Below are 19,652 nucleotides of genomic sequence, written 5' to 3' on the forward strand. Positions count from 1 at the left end.
TGTGTGTTGTCGACGGACTCATTATAAGATTCAGACTAGGTTAGTTGATTTATATGCAAAAAGTGAATTGGAAAATAATAGTGAATGGAAGGATTTTGTAAGTTATTTGTTGGTGGAGAATTCTTTTGATTTGAGTTTGGATCAGCGTATTTGTAATTATTGTTTAAATAAATTAAATGAAAATAAAATGCCTGCTAGAGCAGTTTATAATAATCTTCAGTTGATAGATATTCCTTCTGAATTGATGGATCTAAATACTTATGAATCTATTTTGATTCAATGTGTCCATCCTTTTCAGGCTATTGTACGCATGGAGCCTAAGACAGGGAAATTGCCTGCATCAGATTTACTGAGAGGATTAAAGGGAAGAGTTGTTTATTTGCCTCTAGATGTCAAGAAAAATATTGATACAATTGGTGTAGAAAGTGTAGAAGAAGATCCTTTAGTTATTCTAGTTAATGGGGTTCCAACAAAGAGTAAGAAAATCTGGCAAGATTTAGTGGATGTTAAAAAAGTCAAAAAGGCAATGTTGTATTTGGTCAAAAACAATGAGTACTACAAAGATGTAAGTGTTGGAGCAGAGGAAACAGCTATAGAAGAAGATAGTGATTCTTCAGTTGGTCAAATTGAAAAAGTTGATGTGTCTAGAACTGAAGAAATATATGAACATTATACTGTTCATCCTTTGCATTCAAAAGAAGTAATGGGAAATGCAGTTGACTTGTTTCAAATGAAAGCAGCAAAGTCCCATTAGTGTATGGGAAGAAAGTTTGGAAGCTTGTTGTTTTCCACAATTATTTCCAACAGGTTGTGGTGGACGATATGATGATCGACCAGTTCAAATTCCTGCAGCTGAATACCGGACTCTAAGATTATATGCTGAAGATCCAAGGTTTCATCAATGCATTCCATATTTATTTCATCTTCTGTTTGAAAGTGATTTGTCTGGGCTTTCTTATGCAGTTAATCATATATTAAAAAGTGGAGCTCATTTTCAAAATTTTTGTGCAAGGGACTTTATGGAGAAAGTTAATCTGCAAGACAGTATTTTGGAATCTCAGCTAATCAATCTCATGGCATGTCAACGTGGAACCAACGAGTATTGGTTTCGTCGTCATGGAGAATTGAAATGTATGCTAAGAAACTTAGGAACTCCTACATGGTTCCTCGCTCTTAGCTGTGCTGAGTATGCATGGGACGATTTACTTCAATTTCTACGGGAGGCAAATGAAAACATACCAAATATAGAATTGAAAACACCAGGAGAACTGTGTTCTTTAGATCCAGTGAATGTTTGCAGATATTTTAATCATAGATTTGAAGCTATGATGTCTTTTATTACCAACAAAAAAAATCCTCCCCTTGGAGAGGTTTTGGATTTCTTTTGGAGGAAGGAATATCAAGCGAGAGGTGCTCCTCATATACATATGTTGTTGTGGATTAAAGATGCACCCAAATTTGGATCAGATTCAGATGAAACAGTGATGAGTTTCATTGAAGAGTATTCAACATGTGCTGTTCCAAAATCTACTGAAGAAAACAATTTAAGGCAACAAGTTTTACGTTTTCAATCTCATCGTTGTGGAAAGTACTGTCGTCGAAAATTTAAAAACAAAGAAAAGTACTACACGAAATGTCGTTTTGCATTTCCTCGACCAGTGATTTCTAAGGGAAGAGTAAATAATTTAATGTCATCTCTACGACATACTGTGACGAGGAAATCTCCCAAAAATACATATAATTTGAAAAGAAATGAAGAATCTAAGTACATCAACGATTACAACCCAGTGATTTTGTCCATGTGGAATGCTAACATGGATATTCAGTTTGTTGCTGACAACTCTATTGCTGTGGCTCGATATGTGACATCTTACATCACAAAAAAAGAAAAGACAGAACTGAAGGAAATGTGGGAGGACATTTCACATGAAAAGAGTCTAAGCAAGAAATTATACAGTTTCAGTCTGAAGATGTTGTCGCATCGAGAAATTGGAGCATATGAATGTTCTGATCGGTTATCATCAGCAAGTCTGGAGCAAGAAACCACAATTGCTGAAGAGATAGCTAGAAACAGTTCTCAAGATAGTCAGAGTTCTACTTCATTGAGCCAGGATCCACTAGGAGGACCAATTATCCAAAATGAAGCTGCCACTGCCATGGATGAGGTGGAAAGAGCTATGGAACAAGCTCAAGAGGATGGAGTTAACTTAGAAGATTTGGTAAAGCAACTAAACATTGAGCAGAAAAAGATATATGATGAAGTCACAGAGCAGATTGAACATGGATTCAGACATGAGAAAAAAGAGTGCTCATGTATATCATTTGACCCTGTCCGACTGTACGTAAGTGGAGAAGCGAGGACAGGAAAAAGTTTTCTAATTAAAGCCATTGCAAGTTATCTGCAGAAAAGGACTGATTCACCACTGTCTTGTGTTGTAACTGCTCCAACTGGTCTGGCAGCACATAACATTAAAGGGATTACTCTACATCGTTTATTGATGCTGCCAGTTGAACATGATAATAAATTGCATTACAACAAGTTATCTGGAGATGCGTGTTCTGAAGTTTCAAGAGTCTTGAAGAAAATGAAACTTCTTATCATTGATGAAGTAAGCATGGTCTCAAATCTAATGCTTGCTTTTGTGCATTTGAGAATGCAAGAAATTCTTAAAACAGAGTATGATGTGTTATTTGGAGGAAAACACATTATTGTTTTTGGAGATCTATTGCAGTTGACTCCAGTAAAAGGACAACCAGTGTTTAAAATGCTCACACATGAAGATACCCTGGAAGCATTGGAAATGTTAATATATGGCTAAATTTTAAATATGCTGAACTGCTTCAAAATATGCGACAGGCCAAGGATGAAGATTATAAAAATATTCTACAAGATGTAAGAATTGGAAAAGTGACTGAGCTTGGGAAAAAAGCTTTGCATAGTCGATTAATTTCAAATTTGTATCCAAATGAAAACATTCTTCCAGAGAATATTTTTAAAAAAATGACTGAGAAGAAATCTGGGATATGTTTGATGCCAACTCTGCAAGAATGTTCCATCTTCAACAACAAAATGTTAGAGTTAGAAAATGAAGAGATTGTGAAACTGGAAGCAATAGATAAAATAGAGCATATGGGTGCAACAATTGTTTTGTCTGAAAATTTGAAAACTAAATTGGATTCATTGGAGAAAAGTATTTCAAAAACAGCTGGTTTTGAAAAGACTCTGAATGTGTGTTTAAATTGTCGTATCATTTTGAGAAGGAATTTAAATGTTGAAAGAGGTCTGGTAAATGGAGCAATGGGTTATGTTGTTGATTTTGTGAATCACAGAAATAGAGATGGAATTGAATTTTTAAAAATAAAATTTGATGGCATTGAACAAGTACAACAAATAAGTCGTGGTTCTGCTAGATTTTTACTTGTAAAAGACTTATATGTTCGCCGAAAACAGTTTCCTGTTTGTTTGGCGTATGCGGTGACAATTCATAAATCTCAAGGTTTAAGTGTAGATGGTGCTTTAGTGAACATTGGAAGATCTGTGTTTAAAGAGGGTATGGCATATGTGGCATTATCACGAGTCAGAACTTTATCAGGATTGTACTTGATTGCGTGTGATGAGACAAAGATTTCTGCAGATCTAGATTGTGTTAAAGAATACAATAGATTAAGAAGAGAATATGCTCCACATTTGCCTCAATATCCTCTGTTTGAAAAACGTGTGGTAGGCCGAAAAAGAAGAAATGAGGATAATTGTAGTGAGGTAGTTGCAAAAAGACAAAAAGTAGAGAAAAATGTAATTGAAAACAGGAAGAAAAAGAATTGTGGAGAAAATGTTGTTGGATTTCAGTTTGAAAATAGTTCTGGTGTCAACTGCTATGCTAATGTAGTGATTAATGTTGTTTTTTTTCTTAAAAGTTTACAAGAACAGATTGTTGAAAATCGGGATCAAAGATTGTGTGGTTTATTGAATTCTGTGTTTGAGAAATGTAGCAGTGTTACAGCACAAATAGAAAGTGTAACAGAAATTCGAAATATTTTAGATATGTGTTCTGGTCAAGATACATTTTCACAGAACATTCAGCAGGATTGTCAGGAATTTTTATTGTATATGTTTGGTGTTTTGGAAGATGAAGGTGTAGATGTAGATAATCTTTTCAGCCTTTCTTATCAATGGCAGCATGACTGCCAAAATTGTAGTTCATCAAGTACTACTAGAATAGACACTGAAAGATTGTTATATTTGACTTTACCAGACTGTAAATCAGTGTCATTTAAAAATCTAGTTAAAGCAGCAGATCATAATATGGTGTGTACCCAATGTAACTATCCAATGGTATCCACATTATTTACACAAAGTTATGGTCAGTATATCATTTTAGTTTTCCAACGATGTAGACCTGATGGAACTAAATTGACAACTTCTATCAAAAATTTTGTAGCTTCTCAGTTATCAATTTCAGGAAGAACCTTTACAACTGAAGCTATTATTTATCATGATGGATCTTCGACAACCTCAGGACATTATACATGCTACTTAAAATCTGAAAATGGATGGAGTTACTGCAATGATTCTCATTTAACTTATAAACAACGTTTGCCTTATGACTCTACAAATTCTTATCTAGTGTTTTTAAAACCAAAGTTTTAGTAAAGGGAATTGGCCTTTGAAGACGGGAATAGATAATAAAAGTTAGTTAGTTAGTTAATCTAATATTTTAAATTATTTATCTCATGTAGATACTTTAAGTGGATCTCAAAGTAAAAAATACTGATATATCTGACACAAATTGGCCGTGAGGAAAGTGTAAGATATGATGTTATTAGATCTTTTTTCATAGGAAGTCGATGAAATGGAAGTTATAGAGCACAGCAGACTTTTTTTCCACCAAAAGGACCTTCACTATCTGCAATTTGGCCTCACGGAAAAGTAAGTGAATCAAAGATTAGTGTACATATATGAGATGTATGTTTGAATGGTTTTTTTTAAACACAATCTTTTAGATTGTGTTTTTTTTTTCCCGCTGTTATATGATGAAGACTTTGATCTCACTAATTTAAGTGAAATTCAATATATTCTGAGAACAGCAAAAATAAATAATGTAACATATTGTAGAAGTTATTGTGTAGTTTGCATTGTGTAATTTATATTGTGTTCACATTGTCTTACACTCATTTTCTTTTTCACCCTTATTTACCTCTCTTTACTAATTTACACTCTTTTTTCATCGCTGTTTCTTTAGTGCACTTCATTCACAACTTCTCAATCTAATAGGAACTGTCTGCATTTCCTCTGTTCCTTCCACCACTTTTTATCTTTTTCATATTCTCACAGTACCACTGCTTTAGTTTCCTAACCCTCTCTTTCTTTTTCTCCATTTTTTTTTCTTTCGCACTCATTGTACTGTAGTTCAGTTCTTCCTTTTGTCTTTCTGTGTACTTACTCTCTCACTCCTGTTTTATCCATCGTTCTATACTAACTTCATTCCTTTCATCCCTTCACTCTGTGACTTCACTTCACTCACTCTCAATCATCTTCTATTCCTCTTTTTTATTTATAGTTTCTCAATCAGACTTCTCTCCTTTTCACTCATTTTTCTTTTATTTTCTTATCTTTACTGATTTTGTTTTGATATCTTACATTCTTTTAGTATCTTATTTATCTTTAGGAATTTGTTTTCTTTCTATTTCTTTTTCCTTTTTTTTTCTCTATCTACATTACTTTCTTTCTGTTTTTGTATCCTTCACTATTGCTTCATTTCTTAGTAAACTTTTGTAGATTTTTAAACCTCATGAACTGTTGCTTCTATTTTATTATATATTTTTAAGTAATTATGACGTGTTTTTTCTTTTATCTTTCACAGATACAAGTTTGCATTGATTATATGGTAAGTGTGTTTACAAAATCTTTTTTGTTATCACCTTTGGTTTTATTTTCACTATTTTTCTCTCACCCTACCTCACCCCTGTTTCCTTACTTTGCTTTTCTCACTTATTCTTTTCTTCCATGTTTACTTCCTACCACATTCAACTTCTTTCAGTACCTCTGTCTATGCACACTCCTTCACTTACCTTTTTACTGGTTCACTTAGTCCCTTTGTGACACTCCTTCTTTTACTCTCTCTCTTCTTTCGCTCTATTATTCCCCATGTCTTACCCTTATTCACTTACATGTACCCTGTTTCACCCCTCTTTGCTTATATTCACTGCTATTTACTTTCCCTCCATCACTACTATTCCTTTCCTCTCATTCCGTCACTACCTGTCATTCCCATACTTAACTGTCCTTCCTTTTACTTTCATCATCCATTTACATTCTCCCAGAACCTCTGCTTTAGTCTTCTTCCTATTTCTTCCTTTCTTTTGCTCCCTTATTCATTTTTCTTTTCTCAGTTACTTCCTCTTACACTTTTTATCTGTCTTACTATCTATTACACAGTCCCTCTGTGTTCCTCCCTTTAGCTCTCTTTCTCTTAACACCACTCTCTCTGTCCCCATTCCTTATGGTCACTCCTTCATTAATTTTTTTTTCTTTTTTTTTTGTTGGAGCGCTGACGGTACGCGCACCAGGGCGTTCACTGGTACGCGCACCGAGAGCGCTCCAAAGTCAAATATAAAAAAAAAAGTAAAATACTCTTTTAAAATAAAAATAGTATCTTAATATACATTATAGTGTTCATTTTTAGAAAAACATACCTTTCTCAGCTAAAGACATTTGTGAAAAAATAAGCTTAGAAATTCACTAAAAAGTACATAGGTATGAAGCCCTACAAAAAGTTAAAAATTAGCATTAAAAAAACCTATGAAATTCACTGAAAAAACCATAGGTTTCACACCAGTTATAGTTAGGAATTAGCATTTAAAAAACCTATGAAATTCACTGAAAAAACCATAGGTTTCACACCAGTTATAGTTAGGAATTAGCATTTAAAAAACCTATGAAATGCACTGAAAAAAACATAGGTTTCACACCAGTTATAGTTAGGAATTAGCATTTAAAAAACCTATTAAATTCACTGAAAAAACCATAGGTTTCACACCAGTTATAGTTAGCTGGAAATTTTACTGATATAAAACCATTGAAATTCCCACGTTATAGTTAGTCGGACTCACTATAACTTGCGCGTGCAATGCACTGCTGATGACATCACATATTACATCACTCATGACATGGTCAGTGACATCACTCATGACATCACTGATGACACCATCCTTGTGACACAGTGACAGACCTCCTCTCACTGTAAAGTAACCTTTGAAACACATATTGAAAAATAGAAACTAACATTTTCAAAAAATTGCATATACCCATACCAGTTACAACAACCAATTCAGTAATTTCACCATCTATATACAAATTCACACATTCACCAACAGTTTTATGTATTCACTCATACATATACTCATTCATCATATGTAGTGATACCCCTATTCATTCTGTTACACACCGACAGTCATCAAAAACTTACTCATACATATACTCACACATGCAAATAAACTAATAAACATCCATTTATTTGCATATACAACTATACACACATTAGCACATTACTTCTAAGGAAACTTACACATACTTACTCTCTTAAACAATGACTTACAGAAACACATAGTTATTAAACAGGAACTCTTTCAATCTCTCACTCTCACATATACTTACTTATATACATCAATGCTCATATATACAAGATTAAAACATATGTAGTTACTCATAAAGACACTAGTGAGAGAGGCATTCACTCACTAACACACACATATACACACTCATCCACCCATACAGTCCTGCACATATGCTGTCTTCAAAACACATATAAATAATGAGTTTTGCATTCATGCATCTATGTGGTAAGTAACAGCCCCACCAAACCATACAGACACTCATACTGATACTAAAAAAACATCTAATAACCCATATACACACACATGTAGCTACTCACCAACCCATGCAGCCACTTGTACACAAAGTAAAACACTGATACATATATTTAAATATTTAAACATTACTCGCTAATATATGTATTCACTAAGATACACTTAATAAGCCAGTTAACCAATCAATTTTTTTAAAAAAAACATCCATTTAGACACTTATTTAAACATTTATTCTTCCATCGACCTTAACATATACATATATAAAATATATTTATTTTTCAGAAAGATACACATTCACTGGACGATGTCATCAGTGATGTCATTTGAGATGTCATCAGTGATGTCATGAGTGATGTCACTGACCATGTCATGAGTGATGTAATATGTGATGTCATCAGCAGTGCATTGCACGCGCAAGTTATAGTGAGTCCGACTAACTATAACGTGGGAATTTCAATGGTTTTATATCAGTAAAATTTCCAGCTAACTATAACTGGTGTGAAACCTATGGTTTTTTCAGTGAATATATATATATATATATATATATATATATATATATATATATATATATATATATATATATATATATATATATATATATATATATATATATATATATATATATATATATATATATAAATATATTTCCAGTTCCTCTCCCTACGAGGAAAGGAAGAAGCGAGTCGCACACATCACGGTGGGTCTGGAATCCGATTTGTTTATTTCACCGGGCTCCGTTACCTAATGCATTTCTGCCAGTTACACTGGCCTTCTTCAGAGGAGGAGCTACGTGTTTGGAGGTTTTGTGATCAAACTTGAACCAGCTGCTTGCTCTTAATGTTTTCTCTCGGTGATTTGCCTCTGGTGAGTGCCGCGATGGCCTGCTCCGCGAGGTATTATGGTTCACGTAGTTCACCCCAAACCCTAAAAATTCCCATTCCACCCAAAATCCCACACCCACCCTAAACCCTGTAAATACCTTTGCAATCCAAAAAGTCAATACCTACCCTAAAATTACCCTTGCCACCAAAAAACCCACATCCATCCTAAAATTACCCTTGCTACCCAAAAACCCATCTCCACCTTTAACCCTAAAAATACATTTGCCGCCCAAAAACCGATACCCACCGTAAAATTACCATTGCCACCCAAACACCCATACCCATCCAAAACCCTAAAATTACCCTTGACACCCAAACACCCACACCCACCCTAAACCCTAAAAATTCCCTTTCCACCCCAAAACCCATACCCACCCTAAACCCTAAAAATACCCTTGCAATCCCAAAAACCCACACCCACCCGAAATGATAAAATTACCCTTGCCACCCAAAAACCATATCTAGCATAAACACTCAAATTACCCTTTCCTCCTAAAAACCCATACCCACCCTAAAATTACCCCTGCAACCCAAAAACCCATTCCCACTCAAAATAAAAAAAATACCCTTGCCACCCAAAACCCCTACACAATAACCCCAAAAATACCCTCCCACCCAAAAACTCATACTCGTGATACACTTGCCACTATATATGTCACAAACAATCTAAGAGTGCCATCTACTTGTCTCAGAAGGTAAATTTAAACAACCTTCATTAATTAGTAAGATTGCATAAATAAACGTAGAAAATGTAAAACTGTTAATTATTTTTACACAATGTTACACTCTATAAAAAAAACAAATCAGACTGACAACTTACTATAACAAAAGAAACAACTAATCTCTTCATGCAGGTTGTTATTTAGACAGGTTGTTGTTCAGACTAGGTAGTTGTACATGCAGTAGTCGTTGAGGGATCGTGGTTCAGGCCCCTCGTTGTTAAAGAGTAGTGGTAAAGGTTGTTTCCGAACACACATACAAAAACAGTGAATCGTATGTGTAAATCAGTGTATAGAAAATGTTACATCGGGGAAAGGTGACTACAAGGTGTAGAACTTACATGTCATTCATACTGGTAGGCCTTTTTAAAGAGTGCTTGGTCTGGAGAAGCACAAACTTAGGATTCAGAACATAACACAATGGATAGCACAGATTTTAACAATAAAAATGTATTTCCACCCAAATAAACGTTTTTAACAGCATCAGTATAATGAAAGAACTAGAAAAAACATAAGTCACAAACTTGTACCTTGCAGTTTGCAAGCAGCTGTTTGATGACAGTTTATAGGTCACTGTGCTAGATTACGATGGTCTCTTATGAACTGAACTTTAACAAAATAATCTCTCTGACAAAAGCAGTAACCCACTGACCTATGCATATAAAATACTGTTTTTTAAAATGCATGGTACAAGTTCTTTGCAGTAGACATATTAACCCTCTGTGCTACATTAAATAAGTCAAGGCTGCTACTGGACAAAACTCTCATCTCTCTCCAGTAGGGACATTAATCACAGGCGTTATCTTGACACTTTTATTGTTCTTTGAAAACTGCTAATTAATCAATATACTTTGGAGTGCTTTTAAAACTGCTGCCTGCGGACCTCCCTGGGAATGTGTCAGGGACTCCTGGGGATCCGCGGACCACAGTTTGGGAAACAGTGCCCTACACAATAGGCAACAGTAAATTTGGTCTACATCCTCTGCCAAAGCCATAGTACCTACCTCACAAAAAGAATCCTAGATCAAATATACAAATAAAAAGACACATGTCAGTACAGCAGTTTCTGACCACAGGGTCATTTCAATCCAGTGTTGCTTGCATCTCTTGGAATGTCACAAACAAATGTCAGTGAAGTGCTACAGGCACTTTGAACTAAAATTAAGTGACACATCAACAGATACATCAACTTCATACACAATGAGAAATTAGCCAATGTGCAGCCAGGATAGAATGAATTGGGCACAACACAACATTGTGTGATGGCACATATATTGCATTAGGCCGAACTCATGACAAGGGACAAGTCCAGTGGAAGCCAGATAACTTCCATTCTATTGCTGTGCAATGTGTCTAGATACCTTCGTCTTGGTACCATCTTTGTACATCCAAACTCTGTGACAGACATTCCCAGGACTAATCCATGTCCACTTTGCACATCTGAACATCATCATATACCGGCAAATGTCATAACTCTGACATGTTCAAATGAAGATGAAATGGTGAAGATACTTAAAGCAGACCAAAACAGAGATATTAGGTAAGACAACATACATATGATGCACATCATATTTTCAATTTCTGGAGAACACAGCCCAAAACAACATCTACAACTGAAAAAAAGCAATTTTTTTAAATAAAAACACCATTCCCCAGATATTTCCAGACCCATATATTCCTAGTATGTACCAAAACATCCTGCTTGAAACATCACCACAGTGTCTGACCTCTCCTCCCTTTTCCAGGGTTTACCTATGTGAGGAATGGCACAAACATGTATATCAGTCACAGTGTGCAGAGTAACATATGTGAAGAGTAAGGCAAAAGTCATGTGTCTGAACATGAATGTTTCATGACGTACTACACATTTGACCTCATCTGTGTCAAATTTCAAACATATACCAGTTATCCCCATGGTGGCCATCACAGGTCTATTACAGACCTGTTCACTACATCAATTCTGAAAAGGTAAATTGCCACTATAATGAGGGTAGCATACCTTTCCATGTGACAAAACATTAACAACGGTGTACAGTGCACTGTGCACATTTTACCTATGTTCACAGAAATGCACTACACAAATTAAGTTTTGAACTGGACATGACATGAGAATGGAGCATTTAAAATGTGAACATGTTTCTCCTCATTTGTAGTAGGGGTAGTTAACTGTCACCAACAATGCGTTCACAAATGCTAACATGGTTTATGTCTGACCTCGCTAATAAGACATGTTGTATTTATGCCACCAGAGGTGGGCGACCGCATGGTAGGTGGTCACATGCATGGAGGCCACAGCAATAGGCTAAAATTGGGGATAGTGGCAGTCGCTGCCCAATGGCTATGTGCAACAAAGGTAATGACTGTGTGCATGGTATACATGTAGGCAGCCGTTGCAAACATTCTCCCTTGTCTCCTGACACTGCTGCTATCAACACCTCCTCCATTTTAGGTGCTATTTGCCACCTCTGGGAGCAATATTGGCATGCGCTACAGGGGAGTGGGCCCCTCCCTTTACTTCAGAGGAACTGGATGCTTCGGTGGATGAGGTCATTCCCTCATATGGCACGTTCTATGGCTCACCTGAGAAACAGGTACTGGGCTGTATTCATGTAGTCGGACTGGGGTTAGGTATGCCCTATGTAGGATGTGAAAATGCACCAGCTGAAACCGTGCATTACGCGTACTCCTCCAGGCCCTCTCCACTAACCCACCCCACGCTGTATCTGGTATACCCATCCCGATGTCCGCTTCCCATTTTGTCTTCAAAGTTATCAGTGGGGTTAGAGCTTCCTGGATCATGCGCTTGTACAAGCATGTGACCACATTTACTGTGCCTGCTGCAACTACAACGTATTGGCACCCCAAAGATGTAGGCGGTTCTGCCATGCCCGATTTCCAGTGTTTGCGGACCGCTGCAGTGAGCGCAGCGTGCACCAGAAAGTCACCCCCTGGTAGTTCAAAACGGACCCTGAGGACATCAAAAGGCAGCAGGTCGCCTATTGTCGCTAATCCCTGCTGTTCCCAGTTCTCCAACCTCCGCCAGGTTCCTCCGTGTGGCAGTGCCCTGCATATTTTTAGCAGGATCTCAGGCGCGTAAGGGGTCTCTATACCCCCCCTTCGTAGGTATCTATTCCAACATTTTCTGGCTGTGGCAAACTCCTGAGTAAGTTGCATGTCTCCGATCGGGAGGTGCAGAACTATACGAGACAACACCAGTAAGGGATCCGCCGGCTCACCTGACTCTCCTACTTCCCTCGTGGCCCTCGCTACCCACTGCGGGAGCCATTGAAGTTGGGCTGCCATATAGTACGTCTCACAGTCTGGGACCGCTAGTCCCCTCTCTGCTCGGGGTCTCATGAGCATCCTGAGCGCCACCCTGTGCCTGCCCGAACCCCACAGAAAGGAGCTGATCATTGCCTTAAGTCTCCGAAAGTAGCTAACCGGTAAACCAGATCGGGAGGGTCCTAAAGAAGTAGAGTAATCACAGGAGGGTCACCATCTTGAGTAATGCCACTCGTCCAGCTACGGATAAAGGGCGTGTGCTCCAGAACTCAAAATTAGCTTTGGCGCCCCTGATCGCCTTCCCCACGTTTTCTTCAAGTATGTCTCCCCGGTCGTGATAAATCACCGTGCCCAAGTCGGGAAGACATCTCTCCTCCCAGGACACCTCCTCAGTAGTTTGTGGGCACTCTCTACCTCCAGAAGCCGGAAATAGGCACAACTTCGTCCAGTTGACTTTTAACCCTGCCATTACACTTAGGGCTCACAACAGAGATTTTGCTCCCCGAAGAGAGTCTCCTGTGTCTGCCAAAAACATTAATAGATCATCCGCATAAATCGGATATGGTGGACCTGCCCATATACGTCTAACCCCCGATATGCTCGCCCTAACCGAGCATGCGCCATGGGGGGTTCCACCGCCATAGCAAACAACAACGGTGAGAGGCGACAGCCCTGATGCTTGCCCCTCCTCACCTTAGATGCCTTGGAGAACACCACCGTTCGAACCCTGGCCGTGGCATCTTTGTACAGCAAAGCCGTCCAGCTCACAAAATCCGGACCCAACCCCATCCGACACATCACATGAAAGAGGTAGTCCCACTCCAAACTATGTGGGGAAGCAGTCGAGTCGCTAGGATTTTGCTCAGGATTTTGTAATCTAGGTAGAGCATAGATAATGGGCGGTATGCCGTTCTATTCCAGGGCTGCTTACCCGGTTTCAGCAACAGGATAATGATCGCCTCCCTGGTGGACCCACAACTTTCCCAAATCTTTGGCCTCGTTTTAGAGCCACGTCAGACGAGGAACAAGGAGGTCGATGTAAGTGAGATAGAATTTCACCGGAAAGCCATCTGACCCCGGCGTTTTATTCCGTGCCATGCTTTTGATGTCTACCCGCACTTCTCTCACTTCAATGTTCCTACCCAACTGTTTCGCATCTTCATCCTCCAATTCCGGTAAGTTCAGACCACCCATAAAGTCCTGTAAGTCTGCCTCCGACGGAAGCACCCTACTACGGTAAAGCTCCGTATAGTAGTCAAAAACAGCTCATTTATCCCTTGTTGATCAAAGCAGGCCACTCCCATCTGGTCCCTCAACTCTAGTATGATTGAGCCACGATGAGCGGGATTAGCTAGCCAGGCCAAAAGGGCTCCCGTTTTATCTCGCTCTGAGTGATCCCGCGTGATATAGGCTTTGTAATCAAAACACCGTAGGCGTTCTACATTTGCTGCAACTGCTTCCCTGGCTTCCAATAAGTCATCCTGCTTATCTGGCCGCTCAGGGCGCTCTATTTCCAAAGTACCCAGTCGCTCATCAACCCGTTGGATGTCTTGCAATAGAGTCTTCCGGGTCCCAGACACCGCCGAAATACACCTTCCGCGCACAACTGTTTTATAGGCGTCCCATTCAACATTCACTGACCCCGCAGTACCCTCATTATGCTGAAAGTAGTCTTCCATGGCCGTGGCTATAGTGGTTTTGAAGACCTGATCCTCAAGCTCTTCCGGAAGCAACCTCCAGGTAGGGATTCTTGGGCGTGGCCGCGACCACCGCAGCTGGGCCATCAGCGGGTTATGGTCAGAAATAGTGCGAGTGAGATATTCGCTATTGCAAATTTCACTGTGCACATCATCGGAGAATAGAAATGCGTCAAGACGGACATATAATTCGTGGAGGGCCGAGAAAATGGAGTAATCCCTAATCAATGGGTGCTGAACCCTCCAAGTGTCAATTAACCCCCAAGTCTGCTGCCAGGTAGTTCGCGCCACTGCCAGTTTGCCCGCTGGTGCATTTGGTAAGGGCGGTGAGAGCGATCCATGTCAATGTCTGTAACACAATTAAAATCGCCCCAAGTAATAGCGGCCCTACTAAGACTGACGCCAATTTGCAGGACAGTAAAGAGAAGAAGGCGGGTTGGACCACAATAGGTGTATATAGACATCCCAGTGTTAGATCTCTACCATCTAGTTTCCCCTGTATCACCACATACCTGCCCTCTGGGTCAATCAATTGTGTTGTGCACTGAAACGGGACCCCAGCTCTTACCCAAATTAAGACCCCTTTCGGATACGCCGAAAATGTAGTGTAATAAACTCGACAACTCCAGTGACACTGAAGAGCCTTCCCTTCCTTTGCAAGAAGGTGGGTCTCCTGGAGGAATGCAATATGAATACCTCTACGTGTGAAGAAGGAGTGTATCTTGTGGCGCTTATGCATAGTATGCATACCCCTTACATTCCATGTGAGACATGTTTAATCTAAGGCGCGTCCCATTGCTGACATTGATCTAGATAATGTTCCAGGTCATCCTCCCCCCGACACGCCCAGGACCCCTGAACCAAACCCCAAAAATAGAACAAGTAAAACCTCCCCAACTTCCCCTCCCCAGGACAGGCATCCAACGCGGCATCCCCTTCCAAACAATGAAAATGCGCTGAGAAAGTCTAATCAGTTCAGGCTGCTTGGAACGGCGATTCAATAAGCCCAGATACCCCCCCAACCCCCCTCTCCCATGGGTTCAACTGTCTACCCCAGTCCCCCCTCATAATTCCCACAGCGCGCTAAGATCGCACTCCCCCCCACTTGGGTCCAGATCCCAAGGCCCAACAGGCAACTCAGGTACCTCGTGAAGGCAGTCATAACATGCATAGTGTTCTGTCAGCCAAATACCCAGTCCGCTGTTTTTGGAGTGACCACTGGTAAATCAAACTCCGAGAGCCCGTGGGCACTGCTGGAGGAACCCGGGCTCTGCTCTCCGCTCTTGGTGCGCTCCGAAGTGTCGCTGGTTGGGCTGAGATCTCCTTGACTGATGGCCACTACCGCCAAAACGGCCCTGTCTCGTTCTTGACGCCAATCCGCTGGAGAGCCTGGTCGCTGCACTGACGATGTGGTAGGGGAGCGATGTCGAGGCGAGGCCACGGGTTTCTAGCCAGTCCCAGGTGGCCTGCGGCGTGACGAAAAAGTGCGCTACCCCGTCAGGAGTGACCCGCAACCTGGCCGGGAACAGCATTGTGTAAGAAAGGTGTAGGGTCCTCAATTTCTGCTTCCCCACTAAGAAGGAAGCTCTTTGGCGCTGCACTTCCCTGGTGTAATCCGGGAAGATCATTATTTTACTATTACCAATTCGTAAATTCTGCAGCTCCCTGGCTTTCTGTAGGATTTGGTCATGATCTCGGTAGTGAACAAGTCTCACCACCATCGAGCGCAGCTGGGCCCCAGGCTTTGGTGGTCGTGTCGGAACCCTGTGCGCTCGCTCCAGTGCGTAGAAGGGGGAGAGACCCTCAGGCGCCACCTCCGCTTTTATCCATGTCTCCAAGTTCTGAACGGCGTCGGACCCCTCCTCTCGCTCCGGAATCCCCACTATACGTAAAATATTGCGTCTGGAGCACCCTTCGCTGCCCTTGCCCGTACCTCCAGCACGCCGACCTTCTGCACCACCTCATTCAGCGTTTTCCGCAAGGCATCAACCGTGTCTGGAATATCTTTCATGGTTGTCTCGTGTGACGCCACTCGTTCCCTAAGTTTCCGGTGGTCATCTTTTATTAGGGAGAGGTCTGATCCGATGGAGTCCTTTCTTTTCTCCAAGGCCTCTCTCGAGGCCATGATAGCCTGCATGATGTCGCCCAGAGAAGGGTCCCGTGGTTGCGTGGAATCTTTACTCCCAGACGCAGATTCCTCGTCTTCCATGGCGTGACTCGGGTCGTCAAGTCGTAGTGCCTAAAAACCTTTCTTCTTGGTCACCCTGCCCATCCTGGGTGTGTTAGTTATTGTCCGGCCTCCCAGGGCCTTCCCACTCACTGTGTCGCAGGGCCTCTTCGCAGACTCGGACAAATCTGTATAAGCACCCTTCTGGAGTCCCTGGGGTAGTTATCAGAGCAGACCACGCGGAAGTCCCTTTCCAATATTAAGGCGCCTAAGCTTAGTGCCTCGTAGAACCAGTGCCCCGTACTTCTTTGTCACCTTCGCGGTCCCGGTCGCAGATCCCCAGGGAAAACTAACGAGGGGCCCCTTGGTTATCGTCAGTCACAGCCGCCCGATGACAGGACTCGCTCCAGCAAGTCAAGGCTCCTCTGCAGCCCAGCGCCTCCAATCGCTCCCCTCTCCCAGCGCCAGGTGGGGAGTCGCAGTGGGCCCTCAATAGGCCAGCACTTTTGGGACCCAGTGTTCAGATCTGTTCCTTGTGTCCGTGCAGCGCAGGGCCCCAGGTTAAGCTCACAGGCGGTATAGTGTCGCCAGAGTCAGTGCCTGTCTTCCTCCCCCAGTGCCAGGATGCGCACCCTTGCTTCCGTCCAACTGTGGAGTTATCTCTCCTCCGGTGCCGAGATACTGCCTCTTAATTACTGCTGCGAGGTGCCCTGATGTGCAGAGCGGGCGCCGCCATCTTAGGGTCAGGCAACACTCTGCCTGATCATTCGCAGGGACTCGCCGTGCACCTCCACCGACTCCTCACCTATCGTGCCTGTGTGGGCAAGGGTCCGGTGCCTGCTGCTCACGTAGCTGGCCCTCTGAAGCCGTCTATTGTCAAAGGAGGGAGCTTCGGTCAGGCGCTCCCCTCACTAGCTCCGGCCACCAATTTATCGGGGAGATGCTTGAACTTCACCGCCGCTTGTGGGTACAGGTGTCTCGCGCCCCCCTTGCCAAGAAGGGCACAATGCTCAGAGGAGTATATTCCAGGGTTGGGGACCCGGAATCGAGTGCAGGATGATTACGGGAGAAGGGCGGCCGCGGAGGAGTTCTGGAGTCTGCTGCCACCTACATCGGCGTCCAAGCCACGCCCCAGAGTCATACATGTCATATTGCCAATTTTTAGTGTTACATACAGGCATTTCACCAACCATATTGGTGGTGGCCCATGTTCCACACACAAGATGAGTCATTGTCAGCGTAAGATGGGTAGTAGTTAGATGCTGCTGTCCTGTGCTTATTGTCTTTCTGACCTGCAAGACAGCAGAGTCCAGTCCACATCCAATTCTTACTTTTTGAGCAGACACCTACTAAGTGAAGTTAGTAATCATCTCATACACTTAGTAAATCTGAGTGACAATTGAACCACACAGGCAACTGGTCTTGCTTGTGTGAGGAGTGATGTACCTTCACTACTGTCTCTCAAGGCTGCCATAAAATCAAAGAAGCAGATGTAAATTACAGCCTGTGCCCGGTCAGTTTGGGCCAAAAGCATGGAGAGTGCCAGCAGATTAGACATAAAGCCATGTTTTTTTTAAATCCTGTCTTATGCAAGGGGATTAACTCCCTATCTGTTGACCAGGATTTCAGATTGTTCAGCAGCAGACCTGCAAAGTACTTAGATTCCGCATATAAAAGACAGATTAGACATAATTAGATGGAGAGTTGCTCTTCCCAACCTTGAATAGGGGATCTTTCATTGAACCCCAAGGCTTCTTCCTTCTAGCGCACTTTGATGAAGACAGGAGCTAATTTTCTCTCCAGAACAGTTATTTAAAAGACTCCTTGTGGAATCCCGTTTTAGGTGTGGCAGACAACCTGCTATTGAGTACTCCATGAGTATATACAGTTGACCGCTAATGGCTGAAGTTGTTGCAAATGGACTTGTTTCAGGCTCAACTCCTCTTCCTCAGGCTCTTTTTGCCCACTGCATATATGCAAGATGTGCTCCTCAGATTCTAAATGCATTGTTTGGTACCTTACCCATTCTTGTTCAGTAATGTTCATATTATTTGCTCCTGGTTCTTTCTGGTTCACCAGCTGCAAAAACTTTGCAGAGTTCTTTGACTTACTGGTGTGTATTCACTTGGAACAGTGATCTTCACATTGGCCCTTAAGTGTAGCCAAATCTCTTTCTTAAGTTTTTTTTCTGCCAAACTTCACAACAATTATCAGCTCATTGTTGCGGGAGTCGGCGCACAATGTGTGAAAGAGCCTGTTTAACGGAAGTTTAATATGCATGATTCCTGGTGGTAGTCTATTTTGCTGGTTTCTGTCCAGGAGGGAGCCCGCAGCTCTATGCTTTAGTGGAAATGTAGAGGTTATATGTTCTGCACAATTTTCCAAGTTTTTAATCTGTTCCCTGTCTTTTGCATCCAAGGAAAAGAATACTGCACTGTGTTTGTGAATGCCTGGCATACTAGCTTCATTCCACTGGAGTCATTTTAAAATTGTTGTGTGCGCTTCTGCAAACAGAACTTTGGAAATCTGGGGTTTGCTATTATGGCAGATTAGGTTAAGGCTGTAGAAGATGATCATTTTCAAGTTGATGTTCAATTCTGTATTATAACTGTTGCAAAGTCATCCTATGCCCTGGGCACCCCCCAACTTTTTGCTGAATTGTACTGGTGGTAACTGACTCTGACTGACCCTGGGTTATGCCTAACCAGGCCCAGAGCCAGTGCTATGCTAAAAGAGACACATTTAGAATACAGTGAAAACACCTACATACACTAGGGCCCACTAAGGGATGGGGTACTCAAGTGTTTGGCATGACCTACCCTATCAGACCCGATGAAATATTAGGGCAGGGGGATTAAAACTACCTAGAAATCCCTAGCCCATACTAGGGCATGGCAGTTTGGAGGCCAGCAGCTTTTCTACAATTGCATGTTTGCATTGCCGAAGCCTGAGGTCAGTTTTAAAAGTAGCCCTGGGCGGCAGGACTGCTTATATAAAGTACATTGTGCTCAAACTCAACTTTGGGGTTTGGGGCACTTAA

This window comes from Lissotriton vulgaris, chromosome 6 (genome assembly GCF_964263255.1).
Source record: "Lissotriton vulgaris chromosome 6, aLisVul1.2, whole genome shotgun sequence".
Taxonomy (NCBI): domain Eukaryota; kingdom Metazoa; phylum Chordata; class Amphibia; order Caudata; family Salamandridae; genus Lissotriton; species Lissotriton vulgaris.